Source organism: Macrobrachium nipponense, chromosome 47 (genome assembly GCF_015104395.2).
Source record: "Macrobrachium nipponense isolate FS-2020 chromosome 47, ASM1510439v2, whole genome shotgun sequence".
Classification (NCBI taxonomy): Eukaryota; Metazoa; Arthropoda; class Malacostraca; order Decapoda; family Palaemonidae; genus Macrobrachium; species Macrobrachium nipponense.
The window spans coordinates 6341153-6353652 of record NC_087222.1 but is presented as its reverse complement, the minus strand read 5'-3'; the positions used below and the strand labels follow the sequence as shown (position 1 = coordinate 6353652).

The 12500-nt window shown below is 35.5% G+C and overlaps 1 protein-coding gene and 1 pseudogene across 1 annotated transcript in view; one reads left to right on the top strand and one right to left on the bottom strand.

Moving 5' to 3' along the window:
* Positions 1-12500, top strand: part of LOC135204437 (uncharacterized) — a 137771-nt gene that overhangs the window by 53969 nt on the left and 71302 nt on the right. The window lies entirely within an intron of this gene.
* LOC135204377 (major facilitator superfamily domain-containing protein 12-like) overlaps positions 11396-12500 on the bottom strand; it is a 12464-nt pseudogene continuing 11359 nt past the window's right edge.

Genomic DNA, 12500 nt, shown 5'->3' with positions numbered 1-12500 from the left:
AACCACAAGGCTTCCCTTGAGCTGACGCATGCGCAGAAACGGCCTAAATTGGGGGAGACACGACACATCCACCCTCCTTCCTGATACCTGTTTGTCTGACCCCGATGGGGGGGGGGGGGTGGGGGGGGGGGGGGAGGGAGGTAAGAGATCGGGAGGGTAGGGGAGATATGATGGCAATACCGGGTTTCAGCGCAGCATAGAATGTGCAAATTAGTTTCTTGTCTTATAATAATCGTATTATGGAACTTAGTTTAGTACCTTTCATCTCAAAATCCTATAAATAAATATACCTTTGCCCGGTCAATGATAAAATTCTTAATTCCTTTATTTGGATTAAATAATAGTTTTCAATGATGTTAAGTCTTCCCGTATTTAGTAACAGAGATGGGCGAATGTAACGCAGAAGGTCTATGGTGATATTACATCACGCCAGTTTTGTCCACTCATAATGTCTATCATTGTCAATGAAATAACAGACCGATACTCGAAATCAGAGGCTGCAGCATTACCATTCCTTCCCAGGTCAGTATATGTAGGTCCAACTCATTTGATTCAAAGGGCTTTGTACTTCATTTCACTCAACAAGTAATATATGGAAAGTTAGTATTGAGATCAGCATGAAAGAAGACAGACAATAGCGGTATGCAAAACTCAGATTAGAAAGAAATTTTGTGCTGACCGAGACAGTCGTGTGTCGTTTATAATGTTATTCATGACTTAACGACTTTTATATGTTTATTAGACAATAGTAGTACGCACTGGATGAATACTTCTAAGAAATAAACCGGAACAATGACTCGAGTCGATAGTTCTGTTGTCCTGTATCTTTTTGCATAGGCTGTCAGTTATAAATTTATATAAAAATCGCTATTAAAAAGATGTTATGCAGTCCAGTTATTTGACATATTACCAATAGTTTTACACTATTTAAATGACGTTTGAGTAATATAAATGGTTTATAAGAAAAAGAGAGATTTTACTTCTCACAAGTGCCGGCTGCCACTTTGGAAAAAAAGCGATCCCAGTTCACTTTCAACTGAAGCGCTGCATCCGAAGTATTCCTTATTTTTACTTAGTTTTTATATCATGATGTCCCTGTTATATCTGTAGTCAGTGAAAAGGTCACGTTTATCATTAAAGTTATGTATGCACTTTGGTAGGAATGAAGCCATATCATCAGCGGATATCATGTGTAGTTTTGCCATGACAAGTTGTTAATGAAGACTCTATTTCGATGACAGATCATCTGACACGGACTATAGTGTTATTTATGAGTGATTTCTGAACATAATTGAGAAATATAGTGTAAGGATGAACTAAACTTGTGGGGACAATTTACAACACATTCTTAATGCAGCTCCTCTCATCCTTTGAAGTAAGAACAACCTTCACCCATAATTATTGATTCCAGGTAATGTTTCCAATCTTTTACCTGGTCGTGGTCTACTTTTCGTTTATTTGGACATATAAAATAATTTTATTTCATTCTCTGTGCACTAGCTATCTTCTGTATAAAGTTATAAAAATATCCCTTTTTGTTACAATTTTCCGCTGTGTCATTTCCTATGTAGAAAAAAATGAATAAAAGTGTATACTTTGCTTTAAAATTATTAAGAAAGAGGACTTTTCCGGGAAAGATGAATGACTTCAAAAGAAAACTGATATTTTCGCACCATTGATCTCCCAGGGCATCTTGCATCTCATGCAAATGTCAATATTGTATTCAAGATGAACTATTCATCTTAAACTCTTGGGTTTCCTTGGGAACAGGAGATGACAGTTTCCTTGTAACGAAAAACAGACGGAAAAATAGATGGGGTGCAAATGATTTGCTTTCATAGGCAGATCATGTTATCCAGGGTTATTTAATAATCTAATATGCTTAACTTTTAAATGTAAGCTATGGGACTGAATGTTTTGATTAAGGTAAATTTGTCAATAATATTGCAACTGTAAGTTGAAATCATGAAAGGCATCAAAACGCCGAGGAAATGGGTCAGATGACCAAGGTAAAATCATTGATTTGTACAGGACTTCAGTAAACGTGTTTTTAATGAATATGACGATGATGTTCGTATTGAAGGTTATAATCATTACATATTATCATCAATAATAATTCTATTATCTTAATCATTTAACAACAGATTTGCTTATTATTATCATTATTATTCATTGCAATACCATTAAGATTATTATTATTGTTATTACGTTGCTTAACCTGACGACTAATTCTCTTTTGTAGGTTGATGCGGTTGACTCTCAGTTAGTTTTTGACTGGAAGGTGAAAAGGGAGGAGTCCGAAGTGAGGAACCCAAGAGCCACGAGGAAAAGGGCCACATGGACGGAGGAAAAGAAAAAGAAAGCAATGGACGGGGAACAAGCAACAACTCGGTTCTTCCACCTGGACTGCGCACGACAAGGCAAACGCTGCATGGCCTTCAAGCAATCAACGTCGAGCGCGTAGCTATGCAGCATCTCTCCCTCAGAGAATCTACTGCATAACCCTATCATCAGTCATATATCATGTCCACAATGATATTCAGTTGTGAATTATCTTAATTATATAAGACAAAAATGACAAAACCTTTCATCTTCAGCCTAACTAAAATCGTCAATACAAAAATTAAAATGTCAGCTCAGTTTTAAGGAGAGAACCAATGGGCGACGTCGACGATGTGTTTCTCTAACGGACGAGGCGATAAGCAAGACGGTCAACTATCTGATTGATTGTTCTCTACTTATCCTTCTTGATCGCCTCATTTGTCGTCCAGTCACCTACGTAGTTGGATAGCTGACCGTCCTGCTTCTCGCTTCGAGGCCTTACAACTGGAGCTTACATATTTACTTTTTGAATTGTTGATTTTAGCTAGACTGAAGATGAACCCAGGACAGGGTTCGAAAGTTCTTGTCACTTTTTTTTATTTTATTTTATTTTATTTTTTTTTTTATAAAAATCAACATAATTCAGCACCGAATATTTTTGTGGAGCTAATATACAATATGTACCATTCTCGATCTAGAGGAGAAAGACCCACTTATCATCAGTAACATTCAGTCTAAGCCTAAAGTATGATATGATATTAATATTAGATAGGTCAGATCAAAATCTGTTGACATGAATAACTTCCATTAAGGTCAGTCAGCTCTTCATAGGTTCTCTAGTATCGTCTCCCCAGTTATCATCGAATGATATACAATAATCTTCAAATGGTCGACGTTGGAGAATGAAGGGAAAAAACAATAATTTTGCCAATCATTAAATTCTTCAAGATCCTGAACTTTACATTTGTCGTTATCGTCTTTCGATTATTTGTTTAAAAAACTTGTTGCGTTCATCTAAAAGCTTACTTCGTTGACATTTCTTTCAATGCGTAAGAACTCAAAAGCGTTTTGAATGATGAGACTGTAATTTTCCCTGATCATGTTTTGCGTTTTGTAAACGCAAGTGTCGTTTTTCCTGTCAGTATTCATACCTTCACTACGGAAAGATCTTAGAAACTTTCAATGAAGGCAAATGTATTTTTCAAAAGAAGGAAAAATCTGACCATTGGTATAAACAGAGTAAGTAGTATTTTGTCCCGTCGTCATTTGTTTTATTTGCTATGCATATGAACCAAGTTCATTCCCTGCTTGTCAGTGAGGACTTCCTTTCTGCAGAGTAATAATTTAATTTTCTATAATTAATAATTCTCTCCTGAATTCATTCATTTCAATAAACATGATATATACATTTATCCTAGAACTTATCCGATTAAAATGGTGTGAGAGAGATAGAGAGAGAGAGAGAGAGATTGACTTGCAATTGCAAAAATTCTCGGGTTTTTTCTAGTATGACTTGATGTTCATAAAGGGAATTTATAAATGAGAGAGAGAGAGAGAGAGATGTTGCAAGCATGAATCTACTTGCAGTTGCTAAAAACCTCTAAGATCAATTCTGCTCCAGATTGTTTGAGTAATGCCGAGAGAGAGAGAGAGAGAGAGAGAGAGAGAGAGAGAGAGAGAGAGAGAGAGAGAGAGAGAGAGAGAGAGAGAGAGAGAGCTTTTAGTAGAGGTAGTTGCTGTATGGTGAAGTTGGTGTTCGTGGTGGTGGAGGATTTCCTAACCTACAAACGTAACATCATTTCAGACCTCATTTAAACCGATTTTATAAGAAATCCATCAGCGTAACGTCACGAAGCAGTCGCATAGCGAATTCCTAGGGTAAAAATGACGAAACAACGAACGGGTTCGTGAGGAAATTCGCATTTGAACGAACAAATAAATAATAGTAAAAGGAAATATCGTACTTGGTGACGTCGGTCTTAGCCAGCAGCTATTGGAGACAAAGTGTCTGTTGGCTAAAGAAATATTAAATTATGATCACAAATGTAATTTTCCCAGACACCGTGGGAAGAATTGCAACGGATTTCGGTTTCTTGTTCGTGTTAACAAACGCGTTTTAGTTTCCTTTGACATATCTAAGAGGAAAGTGTAGGCTGGAGTCTGAATGGTCTGATGTAGAAATTGTTGATACATAGCGATTTTTTAGTGGATTGTGTACTTGGATATGACGATGGTAATTCCTCAAGGTACTTAATAATTTGCATTATATTGGTAATGTATAATTAAGATATATTTGGATGAAAATGGACACTGAAAAAAATGGGGCTAAGTTTATCACAGAGGCATTTGATCTATTACTGATTTTTTACCCCGGGGTTGGGGCGGGGGATTTGGAGATGGGGGGGGGGAGAGGGGGGCGGGATTTTAACTACATTTAAACCGAGATTAGTTTTCAATGTTGGTTTTAATGATGTAATAAACAATTATAATAATATTTCTAAGAAATTCCGAACAAAATTCAATTAATTTCTGATAAAACGATTACGCTATAGGGATTGGATTTATTGTTGTAGTATAACCCTATGTCTGACAGCGCTTGGAATAAAAGGTGGAGCGTCAGGAGAAACATTGAGAATTAACCCAATAATACTGAAGGAAATTGTGGCGTAAAATTCTATTTGTTTGTGTCTGTCACGGGTTAAGGGTTTGATTTTGAGTTAAAAACCTTTCTGGAGTGACATTGTGCAAAGTTTTGCCTGAGTCGGTCAAGTGGTTCACATTTCTATATGAATGACAAACAAATATACAAACATTCACTTATATATATATGTATATATATATATATTTATATATATTATATATCTATATATATATATATATATAATATACACATTATATATTATATATATTCAGAAGTTGCCTGGTTGGCAGGAAATCTCAGTTTCACTCTATATCGAAAGGCGAGGAGGGACGATCCAAAGCATCTCCTAATTAGAATTCTTAATTGTGCTGCTGTCGTAATCTTCAAAACAGTTTCAAACAATACTTCGTTCATTTTCAAGTCCTAAAACATATAGAATGTCAAAATATTTTCAATGAGCATACATATATAAGACATTTACAATACAAATTATCCACATTTAGAGAAGGTTTTAAAGTTCTAATATGCAAAGATTCCGCTAACCTAACATCATTTTCAAATATGCCTCTCAATATGGTATTAAAATCTTCAGCATTTACAGTATACCTACATTACAGATCTAACGGCAGTGATCCCTTACAGCTGAGAAGTATAAAGGCTTAGCCAATTGTCTCCCAGTTTGGGAATGAGACCATTCGGCTGCCAACAGTTAGCCACCGCCGCCTATTCGTCGCGGAGGACTGACTGACTATTCAACGCCGCAAATAGGTCGTTCGTTTTCATTGTTTTGACTGATGTTGTTTGGTTGTTAAATGTAACGAATACACTTTTTTCAGAAAAGGTCGTTTTTATGTGGTGTTTAAAAACAAAGAAATCCAAGTGATTTCTTTTCCTAATATCTTTTGTTTTCCAGTCGCCCTCAAGTCTTCAAAATGGAAACGGACATTCTTAGCAAACGTGGAAAAGAGAAGTTTCAACACGATGGTTTATAAACGTTTTAGATAAATCATCCAAGAGTGATCCAAGCATCAAGTTTTGGCGCTGCGAACAAAGAGGGCGATGTAATGGATGGATCCACACCAATGTAAATGTTGTGTTCTCTTATAACAATACCATCAAAGGTATGCTAATTAAGAATAGTCCGGCAATAAATAACATCATTTACAAAATTTCTTGTAAGGATTGCCCGTCTTTTTATATCGACCAATCAAGTAAAGATTTATATGTACAAATAAAGCGCCATATGTATTCAGTTAGAACAGCCCAGAATTCAAATGCACCATTTTTCCATCGAAGCAAAAAATCTAATTGTATAAATTGGGGCGATAGTACTGTAATTGCTAGTTTATCGGAATCAGCAATTATACAAATCACTGTTAAAAAAACATAAATCTTAGTCTGGGATTGTACCATTTGGACTCATATTTGTAAAATGTTTATGAAGGCCCTTAATAAATGAATTAACCACTACTTAATTAGTCCCACATTTCTATTTATTAATCTTTTTCTCATGCTCGCTATATTTATATATGTTCGTTTCTTACTCATTGTCTGAACACTTTTGTAAATTCATGTTGTTACTAATACAAATTGTATTGTTTTTTCTAATTACCCTGCCTTTGACCAGTGTGTTTGGCTGCTCTTAAATGCTTAATGTAGTCTTCGGGATTTTGCTAATTTTATACTGCCCTGTGGCATATGGGTCTTTGTTCCTAAAACAAAATGAATTGTTTTCTGACTAACCTACCTGTGACCACGTGTGGGTGGCAGCTTTTAATCTTTAATGTATCCTACGGGCGTTTTTTCGTTTCTCTTAGTGACCTGGACCTTTTGTTAATCCGTCAATGTACACTCGGCAAGGAAAGTTAAAATACAGTTTTTTTTTAAATATTCGGACATATATTGTTCAATAATGCCACACCTGGCAACTCTAGATAGGGGGCGGAGCTTCAGAATCGGCGTTTGTTGCTTCCTAGATTTCCATTAACTTTACCCCATAAAGATTCTGTAGAGGTCCTTTAATCATTTATACTTGAATGTAGAAACAGGCTCTATATTATTCGTTAATGTTGGTTTGGTAACGTCAGTTTAGGGTAGAATATCGATCATCCTTTTTTAAAACTTACTGTCAAACCTTATTTATAAGTAATCTTTGACACTAAACTGGCGTAGAATTCATACGTAATTGAAGACGGTTCTTAAACAATGAGAGAAAGGGTTTTAAAATTTGGGCAGTTCTTGTGGAAATCGTGAGGAACAATACAGTGAAGAATGAAATATTATGACGATAGAGAGAGAGATAAAGAGAGAGGGCAAGCATAGGCCTATCGATAGAGATACTTAATTCATTATATTTACTTTGAGAGATTGAGTGATAATTTTTTTCAGATGTGTTTTGCAAGTAGAGAGAGAGAGAGAGAGAGCAAAATCTGCTTACGTGAAAGCTTAGGCCTATCTATAACTACTTAATTTCATTATATTTACTTGGAGAATTGAGTGGTAATATATACTTTTAAAGTATGTTTGGAGAGAGAAGAGAGAGAGAGGAGAGAGAGAGAGAGAGAGAATAGAATTATAGTATTGGTGACGGACTTGTGAGGGGGAAAGGCAGAAGAAAATATTGTGAATTAAGTATCTCTATTGATAGGCCTATGCTTGCGCGATATGATATGACTGCCAAGATCGTGCTGCACTATGCTATATAAAATTTGAAGGATCATAATATTCAAGTTAATTCTCTAGGAAATTCATACCCTAATCTTGATTCCATTCGACAGTGGCCGTAGCATTCAAAGATTGTAAAAAGACGTGGAAAATTTTAGACACAGACTGCGGTCATTCTTGCTCTCTTGATATAGTCTTTACTTTTGAAAATCGGGGTTCATCCACAAATCATTCACGAAAAAAGCTGTGTTCAGTAAAAATATTTATTACCACAAATAACTCAGTATGTATTGCACAGGCAATTAAAGTTTTATATCGTGCAAAAAATGCTGTGTTGGGAGATCTTTAAGCCTCGCGGCAAAGAAATGCAGTCGTGGAGGGCTGTAGGCTACTACGAACTGCTTTGTAATGGGAGCATATAGCCAGAAAATCTTTGAGCTGACATGCTACTTTAACCTTGATAAAGATTAATGTTTGAAGACAGTAGCTTTGTAAACAGCCAGTATCCAGTGACTTGCGCTTCCCGCTCGAAGTTCTAGGGCTCCTCCTCACATCATAAAAAACACTCTTGGGGATGCAACTAGATTTGCTCAACCTACCTTAGCCGTCGCTACATTGACTGCCATTGACGTCAGCTAACTTTAATCGCTTTGGAATACAAACATGAGTTTGTAGAAACTAAAATAATTGCATTCACCACTTACGATGATGCAATAATATCCCCGTTCATGAAGAAAAACGAGTAAATATTGTCATCGTGATACATCGTACTACTACAATTAGAAATTCACATTATATCTACCAAATCTCTATGAACGAATCCATCTGAGAAATTCCAATTACTTCGGACATATATCGTGTTTTTAAGTATCAGAACGGTTTTGTTTTGCAGGTTCAACTTATATGATATAATTTGCAGTGTGTTTTCACATTCTAGAGTGAATTTAGCGATATTATGTCTTTTCAGTTAAAACAAATGGGAAATTCGATGAATGAAAGCTAATGAAAACTGTATCTTCACTTCTCTTGTCGAGTGTACAATATATATAACATATATATATATATATATATATATATATATATATATAATATATATATAATTTTTTTATAACATCACCGTGATTCATGTACGTGCATAAGCTACAAATGTCCTTTAATAGCACACTCACTCTACCTCGGCATTAACATATTTTTGTATATGTTAACCGAAGAGAAATTTTTCCACGTGAGAACGAAATTCATCATAAAATAAAAAATTCCCCTTCGGTTATTAAACATACATGAAAATATATTAATGCAGAGGTAGAGTGAATGGGTGTTAAAGGACAATTGTAGCTTAATATATATATATATATATATATATATATATATATATATATATATATATATAATATATATATATATATATATATATATATTATATATATATATATATATATATATATATATATATATATATATATATATATATATATATACACGCATATACCTGGAGTAGGTCAGTAACTACAAATTCTCTTGAGTAAAGAATGAAATAAAATTTCTATATCAATCTGACCAGCAACTGAAATGAACACGTGCATCTTTATCTAATTGACATTTAGACCCCAGTCAACCGTCAAAAACCTATAAATGGAAGTCTGTATGAAACACGATTTTGTAAATTACCTGCTCTTTTGACTCAGGATGAAAAAACGGATTATTTAATAAATACCATCACTTTAACGTACTACAAAATGACAGAGACGTCCAACCACTTATATGCAGCTCTACCACAAAGAAAATAGAAACACTTGGTATTTTTAACCCTTTATGCATCCATTGTTGCGGCATGTTTAGTACAAGGCCGTTGGGGATGACCCTAAAAGTATAAACAAAAGACGGTAAATATCATAAAGATAATGAATGACGCGCAAGAAATATTAGTCCTAGATAACGACCATCGAAAACCCTTAGCGACACTATCTAGGAAAGATCCGGTATTTAAGCCCATTGTTGCAAGTTCCCTTTGTACTTCCTCGCATACAGACACACACGCACCCACGCACTCACACACACACTTGTTTATTCACGGTAATTTTTGAATGACTTTGTAAGATAATCATAATACAGATATGCTTTTGCTATGAACTGCTCTGATCCTTCATGCACGAGGTTCAAAAGATTTTTCATTCCATCGGCCTGTGGCTGATTTCGGGTTTGAATGGCCGACCCCATAGAGACGCGACGGACGGGAACTTTTTTCCTGGTGGTCTTCCTTCTGCTACGAAGACGAAGGAGACGAGGAACCAGACAATCTGTCTGTGACGAGAGGAGCAGAATCGTCCCTCAGGTCTGGCGACGTTTCATCTTGCGAGTAAACTGCGAATGTAAATAAAAATGCATTTCACAAATGATCACTACCATCACCGAATTTCTCATGCTTTCAGTCTGTAAATGGTTTTACAGGCTAATGACAGGTAAATAAACTGCCTGATAAAGTAAGGCCACACTTAGACCCTTCCTTATCTGCAGCTCTATCAAGTCCAAGTCTAAGCTGTATTGCTGCATGACGTGATCTATAAATTAAGTTCCTATACCTAAAAATTACTGTGCGTCTGAACAAACGCGTTTTCCTAGTTGTAATATACGGACATTACATTGATGTTATTTTAGAGGATTTCTTAAAATAATAGTATATTGAAAGCAAACTGGAATGTGCGCGAGTAGCAAGACAAAAATATAAAAGAAAAAAGAAAAACGGGACTGTGAAGTATCTGGTGTCCTGCAAATTCGTCTAACTCCTTAATTTTATATATAGTATATTCTCCATATATTGCAGGTTGAAATGTTGTGGATCAAATATTATGTTTACCTAAAACATTAAAAATCTGCATTTTGGAAACGAAACATTCCTACAATGAGATGACTTAGAATACTATTGATTTCGTTCGATATCAACTCATAAGAAACGGTGAAAATTCAATATTGTCTTCATAAACGGTACAAAAGAAATAGAGATGTTTTGCAGTTAGCTATCAATTAAAATAATGAAGTCAAAAGATATCCATCATTCATTTTCATAATATTAAAATCACAAGAAGGCTTAACGCGGCTTTTACGGCAACAATATGAATATAATGCAAAAGTTTGTTGCTACTACACTGAACTGTGTTATTCACCAGACAAAAAGAACACATTGTAAAGTACTAATACGAATTCTTATCGACATCGAAACCAGCTCTTTTTTGTTTGCAGGTACGAGAGCGTTGTCTATTTTGTTTACTATTGACGCTAACCTGCCAGACTGGAGAAGCCGCTGTTAAAACTTCAGTTTCATTTTGTCCCTATAACTTGCAACTCGGTCGTGAATAGTTGGGAATGAATTCTACTCTTTTGGATTATGCATGACAACCTTTTCTTGGACAGCAAAAATCTGCCAAAAGCGATGTTGATACATTGGTCACTGAAGAAGACCAGGTACATCTCATTTCACCTGTATCGTCCAATAAGGAATAGATGAAAGGATGATACAAGTGACATACTCATAAAAAACAGTGGCCCCGACTAAGATTAAGCAGAGAAGAAGAAGAAGACGAGATTCCTTGTTTTTGCTGTTGATGCTATTGTTACTCTTGTTAACAAATAACCTCTAAAGATATTGCATCACCGTTTTGAGAAACTTGAAAAAATAGCTCATTATATCTCCTAAGTGTCTCAGGTGCTGTGCATAAAGTCTATTCTGCTGATCTGCGGATGCTGACCTCAGATAACAAACGTTCCGTAGTCTTATGACTTACCTCTTCTGTTGCCGATTTTGAATCTGGTCAGCGTCAGAGTGACGAGGACCCCAATAATGCAGGCTGAGCCGCAAGCGAAGGCTATCACGTAGCGGTAGTACCAGCCTCTGGTGTTGAAAGGATTTCATTGTTAATCAGATAGTCTGAACTTAGTTTTTTTTTTCAATTAATTTTGGTGTATTACACACACACACACGCACACACATATACATATATATATATAGTATATATATATATATATATAATATATATATATATATATATAAGATACATATATAATAATTTATATATGTGTGTATGTGTGTGTGTGTGTGTGTAAATGTCTGAATACGGGAACTTGTATCTTTAGAAAACTCAAATAGGGTATGTCTGTTGATACGGTATTGTGTAGTTCAGAGGACATATGAGCGATTTAACCATTGAATTATTTCAAACAGAGATGCAAGTTCGGAATCCTGACATACTTACATTCCGCTTTATATATACGTACATATATATGCTAAGTAAAGGACGTTTTTGAATGACGAAAGGTCTCACGGATACTCCATTGTTTATTTTCCCTCGTGGCATATATCTTTATTTATGGATTTATCACGTTTCTAACTTTCGTGATTCAGTTATACATACGTACATATAAAAAATACATACTTATATAGATGTACACATTTCCATTTCACTATTCATGTATATATAGTGTATACTTTATACTATGCTTTTTTTATACTTACTCAGAAGGTGTTATGAGTAGATTAACATCAACCGTGCATCTGATGTCTAGTCAGTTCCTTACGACGCGACGCTCCTGATTGGGAGATGATAAGCCAGTCACACAAGGGCTGGAAACTCTCAGTCTTCTCTCTAGAGATACTTTTGAAAGATGTATCCCTCCGGAGAGGTGAAACATACATCCTACCTATTGAGCTCTCTCGAGAGACTGAGAGTTTCCACTTTCCAGCCCTGTGATTGGCTTATCAACACCCGATCAGGAGCGTCATAAGGGACTGGCCTAGACATCACATGAACGGTTGATGTTAATCTAACATAGCTTTCTGGTTCCCTTAAGTTCTTATAGAAAATTCGTGCCCCGTGACTCA